A 17518-nucleotide genomic window follows, 5' to 3' on the forward strand; every position below is an offset into this window, starting at 1 on the left:
TGACGGGTTCTAGGTGTCTTAGAACATTTTCTAAGGTGCTATTATGCGACATTTCCTCCGGTTAGTATAAGCTGTTAGTTGAGTGAATTTTTACCTGATTTGGTTCCCTCTGGTTACAGATCTAAAAAATATTATTTGTACTTTAGAATTTTAAAATTTTTGGTAGGGAAGTTGTTTTTGTAAGCGTCTTTTTTAGATTGTTTAGATTTTTTTCGTCTTAAGAAGATTTTATCCCCTTTAACGGCATATTCTCTTGTACTGGGGTCGTATAAAAATTTGGCGTAATGCCGGATTTCTTCTAATGGGTGATGAATTCCTTCATATTTGGTACAATTTTCATTTTCTTCGATTTTATAACATATTTTTGGGTTTTTACATTTATCAATTAGAAGAAGGTCAGTTTGTGTCGGCCCCTTGCAAAACCAGTAGCAGATATTAAATTTTTTCTGTAGTTTTCTTATTTTTAATTGTAAACTTGTCAAGTTATTCCCTTTTTGTTTTTTGTTTGAGTGTTTGATTTTTACTTCTCCCCTTGCGGGTCGATATTTTGGGGTATTAGCTAATTTTAGCCCAAATTTATACGTGTGAGGTTTAAATTTTGTCAAATCGTAATTTAGGTACCAACTTTCTGCGTATATTTCTTTACCGTTTTCATCTTGGACTAGCATAGCGGCCGAATATATTATATTTTCCTTGGCATGAATAATTGAAATAAATTCCGTATCTATAATTCCCTTTATCATAGTCAAATAATATTTTTTGAGAGAAAAAAAAAATATTTAAGTGCGATCTGATACCGCAGGGAGGATAAAGTAGATTTGATGCCAAGTATGAATGTCTGTCAGATGTTGCAAGTTATGGCTATATTAATGTCGTTTTTTAGCTATGAGTGAAATTTATTTGAAGCCACTAAATTTATATGATAGTAGGGAGACGAATCAAGAATATGCCTGAAAGGAGTATGACAATTATAAAGTAAATTTGAACAAGTCTGGCTATGACTACAATTTACGAAGACGCTTGTTGTCACCTAATTATTCGTAATAATTTTTTTTTTTTTTTTTATTAAGGTTACTAATGAGTTTTAATTTACTATTGTTAGATGGTTGTCCGTATAAGCTTTATGTTTTGTAATATTTTAGTTTTTACTTTAGATAAGGGGACAGCGATTCCTATTGGGCAGGTGTTAGTTATAGTTGTGTTAGTAAGCTTTTGCTTTTAAAGAATTATTATTATAGTAACAAATTAGTTTTGGGATCTACTCACAATACTGATCCCTTTTTGATGGAGCAGGCCAATTTTTCAATTGGAGTTTGTCAAACTTTTCTGAAAGGTATCCTATTTTATTATTGGATTCTTATTACGGAGTCACTTGGCGAGGAGCAAAAAAAATTAAATTAACTTTCTCTGATTCGCAACCCGACTCTACCAATAAATACATCGAGTTACGCCGCAGAAAAAATCAAATCAACTCTTCCCGGTCGTTATTCTGGTATTGTTTTACGTGTATATTAAATATTTCTTTAAACTTCTGGGGAGTTGGAGATTATCAAGGGTACTGAGAATATTTATTTTTCGAAATAAAAGTTAAGCATTAGGGGCTGTTTTGCCAACCCATCTAGCGTTATGTAACACTGAAGAAGTAGCTTCAAGGAGTCCTCTCAAATAATTACGGGATGGTTTCTTATCGAAACTAATTAAAAAAAATGACTATTTTATATATTTTTTTTTTCATTTTACACAAGGCTGATAGATTCTTTTATTAAAAATCTAATTTATCTGGTTTTTTGACAACCCGGCCGGATCTTGTTGTTACCTGTTCTTCTTTAGGCTCAGTTTTTTTCTTTGGTTTTGCTAGCGATATCAAATCAAACTTTTTATATTGTTTTTTAAGAAATTTTTGACCTTTAATTTGTGCCTTTTTAGCCTGGGCAGTTGCACTCTGTGGTCTTGTTCCTTCCACATCTTTGGGCTCATTTGCGCCTGGTTCAGTCTCAGTATCTGAGGAACTAGTTGTAGATTTAGTATCTGGTTCTCTTGAAGTAGAAGTTTGAGATTTAGGTGTAGATCCAGCCTGACCTTCGTAAATTTCTTCACCTCGTGAAGTGGAGCGTTTATTGATTGACTCGTCCTGTTGATCTCTGGGCTCGGGAGAATTGAACGATTCTTGGGAGCTTTGGGAGGATTCAAATGTCTTCTTGGGGTGCCTCCACTGCTTGAAAGCCATGTCTTCCGGGGGGTGAGGAATAGTTTGCATTAAGGTTTCCTTCCAAGATACCCAGTCCTTTGGTTTTGCCTTTGAGACGGTTATATCGTGATACTGTTGCTCATCAGTAGATGGATTAGTATAAAATGTACTCTGTCTAGTCTTAATGGGGTAATTAATGATATCCATTGCTTCTCTTAATGTTTGTTTTTGGGGCTGTTTGTCCCTTTGTGACTCTATGTCCCCAGGAGTCTGTATAGCCTTATTTAATTCATCGTGTAACGATAAGGGTCTGTCTATTGGTGAAATAGGTTTCACTAAATTGTCGGGGAAACGTTTTGGGGGGTAAGGGGTTGACATTTTATCTGGAAAAAATTGTGACTTTGGAGAAATTGTATAGTCCAATTCTTCTGACTCTTCACTGGAAGATGAGTCGCCTTCTTTCCGTCTCCGCGTGACGGGGGTACTTTTTTTTGGGGGGGGGGATAACCATATTTGTCATGGTTAGAAATTCATTAAATTCTTCTTCGTCACTACTGTTTTCAAAATACCCTTGTTTAAAATTAAAAGGTTTAAGCTCACTTAGTCTAGAGCGAGGTGGTTCATTTTCGTCCTCCGAGGTATCTGATGTTGAAGGTTGAGGGGTCCATGTTTCTGTGAATTTTGCCCTTTTTATACGACTAACATGGGCTTTATAAGTTTTCCCCGTTTGTGGTTTTAATAGTTTGAATGTAACGTCATTATCATATTTCTTAATTATTCTATAAGGGCCAGCGTACCTATTAGAAAGATTCTTGCCTTCTAATTTGGTTTCATTTTTTAAATAAACGCAATCTCCTACTTGAAAATTGAGTTCACCTTTAACATTTGGAATATTTTTGGCCTCTTGTTGTCTTTTTGATTTTTCTATTTCTTGTTTTACAAGTTTGTAAGTTTTTCTCATTCTATTGATAAATTCTTGCCTATAATCTTGAGAATCATTATAATATTGCCTCGATTCTATAATTTCCTTATAAGGGATTCTAAAGTCTCGTCCGAATAATATGTAGAATGGGTTATCACGAATGACCTGGGAGTAAGCGGTATTAATTACATTTGTTAAATAAGATAAGGTTTCATGCCAATCTCTGCGATTTTCTTTCGTATAAATGCTTAAAATATTAGAGAAAAGTTTGTGTCTGTTCTCGATCTTCCCGTTGGCCTGGGGGTGATAGGGGGTCGATACCAATTTACTTATTTGAAGAAAAGACATTAAATCCTTAGTTACTTTCGCTACGAAATTAGGGCCGTTGTCGCTTAATACTGTATTAGGAATACCGAAATTAAGGAATATTTTAGCGAGAGCTTTCGACGTTGTATAGGCGCTTTGATTTTTTAATGGTTTAGCAAAAGTGAAACCAGAAAAGTGATCAATCACTGAAAGTACACAGGTGTGTCCTTCATTAGACATGGGTAGTCCTCCGCTAGTACCATATAAATCAAAAGAAACTATATCAAAGGGGAACCGGGCCGTAGGCGTTCTTCCTGTCCCTGGATTAGGGTAGACTTGAGGATTTTTTCTTAAATTACATGTTTCACAACTATTAACGTAATTTTTTAACTTTGTTAAGGCTGAAGCAACGAAAAAGTATTGTTTTAATCTATGGAAGGTCTTCTCTATCCCCTAGTGACCTCCTACTTCAGAATGAAAAAATTCAAAAGCGGGTTTTTCCAAAATTTGGGGTAACACTGGTATAATGGTCGTTTGATTTCTTTTATCGTTACTGGTCATTATTTTACATAGTATTTGTTCATCTAAATCGTAATAATAATAATCAATTTCTTTTTTAAAGGATTTCATTTCATTGGGTAGGTCTCTATCATATAAGAAATATTCTATTAGAGCAATACAAATATTATCTTTCTTTTGATGTATTTTTATATTATTTAAAGATAATGGGCTGTCTTTGTGTTCTTCTTTTACCAAATTATTGGTCTGCATTTTTAAATTTTTATTTTTCGGAGCATGTTTTTCTTTTATTGTGTTAATTTCTTCATTTTCATTTTCTAAGGGAGCATTATCTGGAAACCTACTAAGATAGTCGCATGGGGCGTTTTGTTTTCCTTTAAGATGTTCAAATTCATAATCTAAATCTTGAATTTTTAATATCCATCTCGTGAGGATTCCGGACGGTTTTTTGAAAGTCTGTAGGTATTGAAGACTTTTATGATCGGAACGTAGTTTAAATTTTCGTCCAACCAAGTGATGTTTAAATTTTTCTAAATGGTGTATAATCGATAATAATTCAAGTTGTGTCGCAGAATAATTACTTTCTCCAGGAGTAAGAGTACGCGAAGCATATGCTATAACTTTTTCTTCCCCGTTTATTATTTGGGAGAGAATCGCCCCAATCCCCTTGGTAGAGGCATCCGTAGTAACAACGAATTGTCCTGTCTGGAAGTCGGGTAAACATAAGATAGGTTCTGAAGTCAAAGCCCTTTTTAAATGATCTAATGAATCTTGAGCTAATTTAGACCACGTAATTTTTTGGGGGTTCCCTCTAGTGAGGTCCGTGAGAGGTTTTGCTACTTGTGCGTAATTTCTTATAAATTTTCGAAAGTAGCTCATTAATCCTAAGATTCCTCGTAATTGTTTAATTGTTTGAGGGGGTTTTATATTTTTAACAGATTCTATCTTTTCAGGGTCTGGGGAAATTTGTCCTTGTGTTACAACTACTCCTAAAAATTTTAGTTTGGTTTGAAAAAGATTTACTTTTCCAGGTCTACATTTTAAATTGCCTTCTCTAAATTTCTCAAACACTTTCGCTAGGGTCATCAGATGGTCTTCCGTATCTTTGTCCATGGCTATGACGTCATCAACAAAATGAATTATGTTATTTAGACCTCTTAATAAATGAAGGAGGGGTCTACACAATGCACTTGAACTGGTTTTTAGTCCAAATGGTACTCTTAAGTATTCATAAGAACCACATTCTGATGTTGAAAAAGCTGTTTTAAAAATATCGGCACCTTTTATTTTTACTTGATGATAACCTTGTGTCAAATCTAGGGAAGTAAATATTTTATTTTTATTTGATATCGAGTCTAGAATTTCGTCTATTCTAGGTAGGGGAAATTTGTCACTTACTACCTGTTTATTTAAAGCTCTATAATCTACCACTAATCTAAGATCATTCTTTTTCGGGACTAAAATAACGGGGGCAGAGTATGGGCTTATGCTTGGCCTTATGATTTGATTTTTTTCAAGTTCATGCATTTTGTTTATTAGCCATTCTTTATGTTTATAAGGAATTCTGTATGGTTGTTTTGCAACTGGCGGCCCCGTGGTTTGTATTGCGTGTTCATAAAATGGGATAAGTCCTATGTCGTCTTCAGATGTCGAAAAGACATCTCTATATTCCCATAATAGGTCGCATAATTTTTGTTTTAATGATACATCGGTTATGTGACTTAGTTTGAATTTTTCGAGAAATTGAGATCGCGTCAATGGATGTTTTTTGTCAACGTGAACATTAATATTATTCACTAAGTTTTTTTCCAAATTTTTCCAATTATTAATGTCGGATTCCGATACTATTTGTATCTCTACTAAACATGTACCTTTACTTAGGGTAATTAGGTCGTTTTCGTGGGTGTTCATTACCCAAATATAACCTTCACCCTTTTCGTAATTTATAATTTGTTCTTCGCAATTTATATTTTTCGGGAGATCTTCTGACGGTGATGCTACCCAAGTTTCATTTTTATCATTAACTGGTTCTAACATCTGTGATATTTGGACCCTCTGCATTGATTTAGGGGGAATCTTAGTTTTTCTTACAACAAATCCATAATATTTTTCGTTATGACTTTCTTTTATTGAGTTTAGGACATTATCTTCTGGGTTTTTTCTGGGAGTTTCTATATTCGCCAGCTTTTTCCATAAATATGCGATTTCTTGAATTTGTTTTTCTCTATACTCCTTCATGTTGCCTATGTTTTCCTTTACCTTGTTTGCTTGTATGTTATTTATTTCTGATTTGGTTTTTGTCGGATATATAAACTTTGAATTTGCTACATCTAATAATATTTTATTGGCTTTTAAAAAGTTAGCGCCTATTATTGCTTCGTATGGAAAATTTTTACAAACTATAAATCGAGTATAGAAATTTCTGTCATCTTTGCGCAAGGTTAGGTACACAGTGCCTTTTACATCCAGGTCGTGTCCCGTCACACTTGATAAATTGGGACGTATATTGCTCATTTGTCGTTTAATATAATTGGGTAATTTGTTAAATACGGATGTATTTATCACATTTACTGTTGCCCCTGAATCTATAAGGGCTGAGAAATAAATATTTCCTGCATTAAAATTTTCAAATACTGGTAACATGTTATTATTATTTGCACTTAAAAATGGTATAATCACTGGCAGGGACCTATATATTATTTTGCCACCAAATTTTGGTCCTATGAATTTTGGGGGCTTGAGTCGTTTCCCTGGGGTTCCCAGATTTCGGGTGTAGAGTTTTCATTAGTTCTATTCTGGTTTTCTTGATCATTAATTGAAGTTGAGTTGTTATATGGGTTCCGTCGGCTGATAAAGTTACCTCTTGTATTTCTGTTCCAACCATTGTTAGGTTGGTTTGTCCTTCCGCGATACCCTCCGCGATACCGATTCGCACTGCGTTGGAAATTTCGGGTTGGATAATTACCTCTTGTTAAAAAGGTGTTCCCTCGATTGCCTCTAGGGGCGTACCCATTATAGTTTGTCCCTCTGGATAAATGGTTGCTCGATCCCCTAAAATTCGGGCGATAATTATTGTTTGCAAAACAATTTCTTGCGATGTGACCTAATCGGTTACAGGCGTAGCACCTTAGTGGTTCATTATTGGCTTGTGCCCTTATTTGATTATTGGGGGCAAAGCGTACTTGTCTTGGAGGTGTGGTGGTTCGAATTTGATTTCGAAGCGGTTTTGGCGATGATTCTCTAGAGAAAAATCGCGGAGAGGGATCTCTTGATTTTATAGCTGTTTTATTTTCTACCGCATTTATTGATAGTTTTTGGTGCTGCAGGACTATGGAATCGATTTCCACGGCGGTCTCTATTTCCTGAACTGCCAGTTCTAAGTCGTCGATTTTTTTGGAAATTAAGAGACGATATAGTTTTGGGTTGAGTCCCTGTTTAAATGCGTTTAGTATTATTTTTTCATACAATTCCCCTCCATCTGGACCGTATCGCGCTTCTGTTGCGATTCTGATCTTATTTAATTATTCTCTTACGTTCTGGGTCTGTTCGAATGTTACTAACCCATGTTTTAGTTTGTTCAATGAACTAGTATCGATGAATCTCTTTTGAAAAGCCTGTTGCAATAACTTTATTGAGTTAATTGTTGAGGTGGTTTTAGTTCCTACGGTATTTTCAATTTGTTTCAAAAATTTCAAAGCCTGTCCTTTTAGTCTTAAGAGTAGCATGTTTTTTAATGCATTTAAGTCAATTTTTGTCATTTCAACAAATTGTCCTAAATGGATGTTGAATAGATCTACATCTGTATCCCCTTCATAATCTGGTAATGATTTTGCAATTTCTACCGAAGTTGCAATAATTTGTTGCGCTTTTAATAGTTCATCTTGTTCCTGAGCCATATTTGTTATTTGAATTCAGTTTTTTTTTTCTTAAAGTTGTGCCGTATATAAAATTTTTGTTTTCATTTAACATTTATTTATATTTAACTACTGAAGATTCTAATTATTTTAAGATGGGGTACACACATAAAATACATAAGTAGAAGTAAAATTACACTACACTTAAATAATGTAAAATTAAATGCACTAAAAATCAAAAATAATTTGTGAATAATCATATTTGTCTAGGGTAGCAGGTAGTCATGTTGTTAGACATATACAGTTCCTTCAGTGTCTTTTTTTTGATGACCGCGCCAAATGTTACGGGGGGGGGGGGTTTCTTATGAAGTTTGTTCGATTCTTATAGTTTACTGATTGCTTATAAAGTTTACTTGATTTCTTATATAGTTTAAGTTGTTTGTGGTATGGGAGCTTTATAGTTAATGGATATAGATTGGGAGGGTTCCATTGACCAGTCTCTATAATCTTGGAGACAAATTCATTATCATGACGTTTAGGTTTGCCGAGATGGGCAGATTCCCTTGGGAACGTACCAGTAGACAATAGGAACTGTACCTGTACCTTAACTCAAAGACAAACACAATTATTGACAATAATTTTATTTTCTTACTTTATATACAACTTCAGGTAAAACGGCTCCAATAAATGATAGTAGTATAAAGTGAATCAAAGAGTGACTACCGAAAAACTGAATTACACACCTAACTTTTAGTTCACCTTATATATCCCGAATCAATCCGGATTTCTAAATTAAGCACAGGGTAGACTGACCTCAGAAGAGTTGCAACACAACTCTTTTTTTTGACTATACAACATATGGCTTAACCTCCTTGCAAAGATTTATTATAACGAGGGTTTTCACCTTCAGTTTGTTGACCAGACCAGATGTAGAAATCTGGTTTCTAATTGGCTTTATTCAAAAGTTTGAATCTAATTTTGGTAGTCAAAAAAGTATCATTTTTTGCTTGAAGGAAGATTTGTACCAAAGGTAAAAAGTATCATTTTTTGCCTGTTATAAAACTTGTACTAAAAAAGCACAAATCCTATGAGATAATTAACTTGTACTTTAAAATCTTTATATGTATAAGCGATTCTTATTTTAAAACTTTCTAAAATAAATGAATGAGAGATTTGGTTTTGAGTTCTGAAAGGGGGAGGGGGTTTGCTGGTCTATATGTTACATATCCAGATCCAAACCTATAGAATTTAGAGGTATGTACCATTGATAACTCTGGATTATGTTTTGTCCCCCAGCTTTGACAAGATGGCTCAAAAGTCTGAAATCCGAGAGAAATAGCTAGTGCATCATATAAGCAGTTTACCTCAGTGTTTGCTATTGCAGATAATGATTTAATTCTAGAACATTCACAGTATATGATTCTAAAAAGAATGCTGTTCATTAATATTACTATAGTAGATTTAGAGGCATGATTAAAGAATATTAATACAAATGAATCAAGTGGACCAGTTTTGAAGTGCCCCTCCCTCTCACTCTGCTATTACAAAAGTCACTAAGTAAATGAAATAGTCCACAAGACTGGAAGGAGGCTTGTATTCTATATGTTCTCAAGGAGGGCAGCAGAGATTGATCCAGGAATTATCAATCCATTAACCTTATATTGGACATTGAGAAGCACATGGAAGGCATAGTAAATTCAGCCATTGCAAAAAAAATTACTGACTGTGGAATGTAGTCTCTGCTTGTTCCCTACTAGACAAAATATGCTTCCATTTTGGTACAAGTGTGTAGTTCTAATCAGTGAAAAAATATGTATCTCTTGAATGTTCAAACGAATTTCTTTGGCCTTTAAATGTTTGTTGATTTTGGCAAAGTGATTAATCAGTCATTAAAGGCTGTGTGCTAAAAATAAATATCTAATTCCAGCTGCTGCTAATGTGAGAATATATAGGCAATAGTCATGAGAACTACTCTGAAAGCCATGTTTTATGAAAATAACAAACTGATTAGTAAATATGAAAATCAGAAGAATTAACAGCTTTTATAGATCATTTTTTGCTAACAATTTACTGTCACCTAGCCAACATGGCTTTTGTCCTAATTGGTCAGTTGATACCTCAGTTGATACCAATCTTATTGATGGATACCAGTTTAATAAGAAACCTATGGATAATGGATTTCCAGTTGTTATGACATTGCTAGACCTAGCCAAAGCATTTGATAAAGTGTGTTTTATGAGATGAATTCTAAGCTCTGTGTAATGGTCCTCTATGATGATATTATCAATTATACAGTGCAATTTCTTACTAATAGGAAGCAAGAAGTAAAGGTATTTAGGGACCTTGGATCTATTTGTTTTCTTAGTCTCAGCAGATGTCAAAGGTGGAGTACCTCAAGGCACTGTTTTGGGTCCAACCTTACCCAAATTAACATAGATGATGCCTCAATCAAAGTATCCTTTGGTCCATCATCTGACCCACAAAGTATCAAAGGCATTCAAGCTGATCTAGATGTATTTTCAATGAGGGCAAAAACCTAGTGGCTTGAATTTCATACTCAGAAATATTATTCACCTTTTGAGCAAATAATCAGCAGAGCAATTACTTTGTAGAATCAGTTCTGGTTCAAAGCAGCCCCTATGAAGTAGTCAAAATCAGAAAGATCTGGTAATTTTGGTTGACAACAAGTTCAAGCTCAATTTACATGCGCAGTCTGTAGTGGACAGGGCCAATCAAACTCTCAGTATAGTAAAAATAACATTCTGCCATAGATCTTCAGCTGTGGTGATCAGGTCTCTGAAAGGCCTAACTCAATCAAAATTGAGATTTGGGATACATATTACTGCCGCGCCAGTCAGAAAATGTGATCAATCTATTCTAGAATTGATGCAATACCAAGCAACAAAATACACCAGGGGTTTCCAACATCTGCCATACTCCACCCTTATCCAAAGACTCAAAATAACATCCATTGCATACCAATGAGGGATAAGTATGGATTAATGACATTTAAATTTGTCCGTGACCAGGATATCATCTCTAACCCTTACTGGATGGATAGTACCTCCAGAACAAGAGGCCAACCTTTCAACCTCTACCAGGAGTGTGCTAATACCAGGCTGACAAACAAATTCTTTTCCAACATAATAGTTAGCATACAGAACTCCCTTAACTGAACGTTGTTGTGTCCCTTAGTACTAAAGTTATCATCATTTTCACTGACTGCTGGAGTCTACAGGATTCGTTTTTATTCGCATATAAGGATTTGTGATTTAAAATGATCAGAACTATATGGCATCTATGACTTGGATGCAAGTGTCCATTATGCATGTAGAATGCAGGTGGTGCATCGACTTCTTAACCAAATACCACGTAAGTATCAGACAATACCTCTCTCAATTGACAAATTAAAAAAAAGCTTAACAAAGATTTGGTCCTAGAAACGGATCCTAATATGACTTCTGTTAAAGGTACATTTCAGCAGTTGAGGCATAGCCTAAGTAAAGAAGTTGGCTAGGAATGGAAATCTGTTAGTAAACATGTCAGGATTTTGGAACAGAAAGGAAACACAGCCTTGGATGGCTCTCCGATAAAAAAAATACTATTACTGATGGTTCCTCTTGCACTAGAGACTGGCCTTGTGCTGCATATTCTATCTCTTTGAGCTAAGAATCATGACAAAGAGCATTGTAAGTTAAACATCATAGCATTTTGTATTCCTTTGAAAAAAATAATGTTAAGCTTGTCTGTGAGCTATTGTGCTCATCCTACACTCCTATTAACCCAACACTTATCTATATCAAAAGGCTCCAATCCAAGCCAGAGAACTTGTGTCCTTTCCTGTACTCAGTGTGTTTCCAAAAGAAAAATTGTATCATAAGCTTTTTAACTTAAACAAGATTGATGTGAAAAAAAGAAAAAGAAAAAAAGGACTGGTAAAGTGTTATTAACTCAAAGCACTATCAAATGCAAGATTTGAGGCGGGAAAAAGACCTAGCTAACTTCCCATGTTAGATATTACTTGAAAATCTTGCCCACTTCTGCAGCTGCAAGGCAGACATTCAGTTCCCGACATGCTAGTAGCCCTAAATGGAAAAAAAAACTTCTCCTAAATATGAAGCAGAAGCTCTGAACTCAAAATTTTCTATTGCTGAAGCCTGTTATTGGCTGCAAATAAATACCTAGATAAGAACGGTATCCTGCATTAATCCTGCAGGAATCTGCAGCTGCAAGGCAGACACTCAGTTCCCGGCATGTTAGTAGGCCTAATGGAAAACAAATTGTCTTCCTAAATATGAAGCAGAAGCTTTTAACTAAAAATTTTCTATTGCCGAAGGCCGTTATTGGCTGCAAATAAACACCTAGATAAAAACGGTGTCCTGCATTAATCCTGCAGGAATCTGCAGCTGCAAGGCAGACACTCAGTTCCCGACATGTTAGTAGGCCTAATGGAAAACAAATTGTCCTCCTAAATGTGAAGCAGAAGCTCTTAACTAAAAATTTTCTATTGCTGAAGCCTGTTATTGGCTGCAAATAAACACCTAGATAAAAACGGTGTCCTGCATTAATCCTGCAGGAATCTGCAGCTGCAAGGCAGACACTCAGTTCCCGACATGTTAGTAGGCCTAATGGAAAACAAATTGTCCTCCTAGATATGAAGCAGAAGCTCTTAACTAAAAATTTTCTATTGTTGAAGCCTGTTATTGGCTGGAAATAAACACCTAGATAAAAACGGTGTCCTGCATTAATCCTGAAGGAATCTGCAGCTGCAAGGCAGACACTCAGTTCCCGACATGTTAGTAGGCCTATTGGAAACAAATTGTCCTCCTAAATATGAAGCAGAAGCTCTTAACTAAAAATTTTCTATTGCTGAAGCCTGTTATTGGCTGCAAACAAATACCTAGATAAAAACGGTATCCTGCATTAATTCTGCAGGAATCTACAGCTGCAAGGCAGACACTCAGTTCCCGACATGTTAGTAGGCCTAATGGAAAACAAATTGTACTCCTAGATATGAAGCAGAAGCTCTTAACTAAAAATTTTCTATTGCTGAAGCCTGTTATTGGCTGGAAATAAACACCTAGATAAAAACGGTGTCCTGCATTAATCCTGAAGGAATCTGCAGCTGCAAGGCAGACACTCAGTTCCCGACATGTTAGTAGGCCTAATGGAAAACAAATTGTCCTCCTAAATATGAAGCAGAAGCTCTTAACTAAAAATTTTCTATTGCTGAAGCCTGTTATTGGCTGCAAACAAATACCTAGATAAAAACGGTATCCTGCATTAATCCTGCAGGAATCTGCAGCTGCAAGGCAGACACTCAGTTCCCGACATGTTAGTAGGTCTAATGGAAAACAAATTGTCCTCCTAAATATGAAGCAGAAGCTCTGAACTCAAAATTTTCTATTGCTGAAGCCTGTTATTGGCTGCAAATAAATGCCTAGATAAAAACGGTATCCTGCATTAATCCTGCAGGAATCTGCAGCTGCAAGGCAGACATTCATTTCCCGACATGTTAGTAGGCCTAATGGAAAACAAATTGTCCTCCTAAATATGAAGCAGAAGCTCTTAACTAAAAATTTTCTATTGCCGAAGCCCGTTATTGGCTGCAAATAAACACCTAGATAAAAATGGTATTCTGCATCAATCCTAAAAAGGTTTCAACCTGGGCTTGTAATCAAATTTTGATCTGATTGGGAAGATATTGTCGCTGTCCATGATGGCTGACTTTGCCAAGGCTTTTGACAAAGCTTTTTGCAAGACATCAATCCTGACACAGCACACTCAAGGATTAATTAAATAAACTTCAACTTGGACCCAAGCATTTTTATGGCACTTGGTATACTATTAACCAAGTGACATATAGCAATCGCAGATTCTGTCGGTCCCGGTTTTGCTACTTTAGGCACTTCCAGCTAAGCTAGGACGATGAAATTTGGCAGGCGTATCAGTTACCGAAACAGATTAAATTAGATTCCCGATTTTACCATCTGGGGGGGGGGGGGTTAATTCGAAAAGTAAAATAGAAACATTTAAGTATTTTTAACTTACGAACGGTTGATCAGATCTTAATGAAATTTCATGTTTGGAAGGATATTATGTCTCAAAGCTGTTATTTTAAGTCCTGACCGGATCTGGTGACATTGGGGGGAGTTGGGAGGGGGAAACCTTAAATCTAGGAAAACACTTAGAGTGGAGGGATCTGGATGAAACTTGGTGGGAAAAATAAGTACAAGTTCTAGATACATGATTGACATAACTGGGACGGATCCGCTCTCTTTGGGGTAGTTGGGGGAGGCGGCTAATTCTGAAAAATTAGAAAAAATGAGGTATTTTTTACTTACGAACGGGTGATGGGTTCTCAATGAAATTTGATATTTAGAAGGATATTGTGTCTCGGGGCTCTTATTTTATGTCCCGACTGGATCTGGTGACATTGGGGGGAGTTGGGAGGGGAAACCTAAAACTTGGAAAACACTTAGAGTGGACGGATCGGGATGAAACTTGGTTGGAAAAATAAGTACAAGTCCTAGATACATGATTGACATAACCGGAACGGATCCGCTCTCTTTGGGGTAGGGAGGGGGGGGTTAATTCTGAAAAATTCGAAAAAATGAGGTATTTTTAACTTACGAACAGATGATCGGGTCTCAATGAAATCTGTTATATAGAAGAATATCGTGTCTCAAAGCTCTTATTTTAAATTCTGACCGAATCTGGTGATATTGGAGGGGGGGAGTTTGGGGTGGGGGAACCTAAAATCATGGAAAACACTTTGATTGGAGGGATCGGGATGAGACTTGGTGGGAGAAATAAGAAGAAGTCTTAGATATGTGATTTACATAATTGGAACGGATCCGCTCTATTGGGAGGGTAGGGTTAATTCTGAAAAAATAGAAAAAATGATGTATTTTTAACTTACGAGGGAGTGATCGGATGTTCATGAAACTTCATATTTAGAAGGACCTCGTAACTCAGATCTCTTATTTTAAATCTCAACCGGATCAAGCGTAATCGGGGGGGGGGCAGATGGGGGGACCAGAAATCTTAGAAAATACTTAAAGCGGTGAGATCAAGATAAAACTGGATGGGAAGAATAGAAACATGTCTAAGGTACGTGACTGACATAACCGGACCGGATCTGCTCTCTTTGTAGGAGTTGGGGGGGGGGGTAATTTTGAAAATTGAGGTATTTTTAACTTACGAAAGCGTGACCAGATCTTAATGAAATTTGATGTTTAGAAGGATCTTGTGCTTTAAAGCTCTAATTTTAAATTTTGACCAGATCCTGTGAGATTGGGAGGAGTTGGAGAGGGAAACCGGAATTCTTGGAAAACGTTAAAATTGGGGTATTTTTATCTTACGAATAGGTAATCGGATCTTAATGAAATTTGATATTTAGATGGAATTCATATCTCAGTGCTCTTATTTCAAATCCCGACCAGATCTTTTGACATTGGGGGGAGTTGGAGGAGGAAATCTTGGAAACACTTGGAATGGAGGAATCCGGATGAAGCTTGGTGGATATAATAAGCAAATGTCCTTGATACGTGATTGACAGAACCGTACTGGATTTGCTCTCTTTGGGGGAGTTGGGGGGAGGGGTTCAGTGATTTGGTAAGTTTGGTGCTTCTTGACGTGCTAGGACGATGAAAATTGGTAGGCGTGTCAGGGAGCTGCACAATTTGACTTGATAAAGTCGTTTTCCTAGATTGGACCATCTGGGGGGCTAAAGGGTGAGGAAAAATTAGAAAAAATTAGGTATTTATAACTTACGAGTGGGTGTTCGGATCTTAATGAATTTTGACATTTAGAAGGACATCGTAACTCAAAGCTCTTATTTTAAATCCTGACCGGCATTAAGCCTCTTATTTTCTTTTTTAAATCAATCTATTGATTCATAGAATTGTGTTGGAGCTCATAACATATGATCTCTTGGCTGTTAGCTCTTGTTGCCTCGTCACAAGTGCCATATGAGCTCTTAGCTCATGTTAACTGGAAAAATTTAGCAGATGAGGGTCAAAGGTACCTGGATTGCACCCATTCACTCAAATTTCTCTTTAGAAAAGAATTCCACTCGACAAGGAACAATCCTGGTCCTATAATTCTTACTATAATTTGTAATGGGCCCCCTCAAAATTGGAGGAGATATCTCCTAGCTCAGTATGCTAATGGTTCTAAAGTTGTTGGTAGTGGTGCTGATAAATTAATGCAGATACTTTTCAATCTAATATCAATTTATTTAGCAACTACACCAATTAGGGGTTTTTTAGCTTCAACATACTCAAACACTACACCCTTCCCTTTGTATTTAAACAGCTATATTTTTCATTCATCCTTGATAATATTCCACACCAAGCAACTAGTGAGGGGTTTAACTCAAAACCCACACTTCCCAGTTATATTTTGCTGTCAACTACTGTCTCTGAAAAATGCAACCCAAAAGGCCACTCATTAAGAAATCTGTATGAGCATTTCAGTGAAGTCACTTGTATCTCAACAGAACTGCCAAACTTTGGAATTTTCTCATGGAAAATACAATATGTGTAGTCAGTACTGATGCTTTCAAAGTCATGAATAATTGATCTGACAATAACGTGTCTTTATTGCGGCTTTTAAGAATTGTGTGAACAATCATTTGAGTGCTCCCCCTCCCCCCTTTCTCTCTCTCTCTCTCTCTCTCTAAAATTTCAGCTATGTGTACAAGCTAAACTTTAAAAATACATTTTACGTTTAAAAGATTGATGCAAAATGAATTTTATTTGTTTGGATATTTCGTTTATTTTAGGTGTTTTTCCAAAAGAAGACAACACCTCTATTATTTACTATGATGGAATCACTGAACGGAAGCTTTCGTGGAACAGTGTAATGAGCGCTTCTTTTCAAGTTGCTCAGATTCTCAAAGAAAATAATTTGCCAAATCTTGTCAATGTTGGCCAAGTGAAGAAGAATCTTGAACTTCTCACATCTCTTATTTATGGGTAAGTACTTAAAATTGTTTTTTTAGTATTTTGTGAAAAGTTTCTTCTTAAGAATTGAATTTGGAAACATTTTAAAAAAGTTTCTTAAGGGGTAAGGACTTCCAGATAAAACGTAGTGTATATATTTCTCGGATGGGATAGGTAATGGGAATTCGTTTTGAAGAAGCCTAGCATTAGTGGAGAAGTAGTGTACTTGTGGGCCGCAGAGTTGTTCAGCTTATTGTGAATTGCTCCATGAGTGATCTTTCAAGTGTGGGCTAAATATTGTTTGTTTTGTGTTATTAATTTTAAGCAAAAGGCAAGAGCTCATATGGCACTTGTGACGAGATTGGAACCTAAAATTAGACACGATACTAGAGTTATCGATTTCATCGTCCTAGCGCGTCAAGAAGTATTGAAGTCGCCAAAGCACTAGAAATCCCTCCAAATCCCCCAAAGATATCGGATACGGTCCGCTTATGTCAATCACGTTTCTATAACTTGTACTTATTCTTGAACTCGCCAAAGTACTAAAAATCCCCTCAACTCCCCTAAAGAGAGCGGATTTGTGCTTAATATTCCCATCAAGTATCATCACGATCTCTCCACCCTAAGAGTTTTCCAAGAATTCCGATTTCCAAGATTTCCGCCCCGCCCCCTCCCTATGTCCCCGGATCCGACCCGAATTGAAACTAGGGCATCTGAAACATGAGATCTTTCTATAAATATCAAGTTTTATTAAGATCCGATCACCCGTTGGTAAGATAAA

The 17518-nt window shown here is 36.1% G+C and overlaps 1 pseudogene; it reads left to right on the forward strand.

Annotated features, from left to right (window-relative positions):
• The window catches only part of LOC136043569 (beta-alanine-activating enzyme-like), a 202276-nt pseudogene that overhangs the window by 14705 nt on the left and 170053 nt on the right, over window positions 1–17518 (forward strand).

This window comes from Artemia franciscana, unplaced genomic scaffold (genome assembly GCF_032884065.1).
Source record: "Artemia franciscana unplaced genomic scaffold, ASM3288406v1 Scaffold_728, whole genome shotgun sequence".
In the NCBI taxonomy this organism is placed as follows: domain Eukaryota; kingdom Metazoa; phylum Arthropoda; class Branchiopoda; order Anostraca; family Artemiidae; genus Artemia; species Artemia franciscana.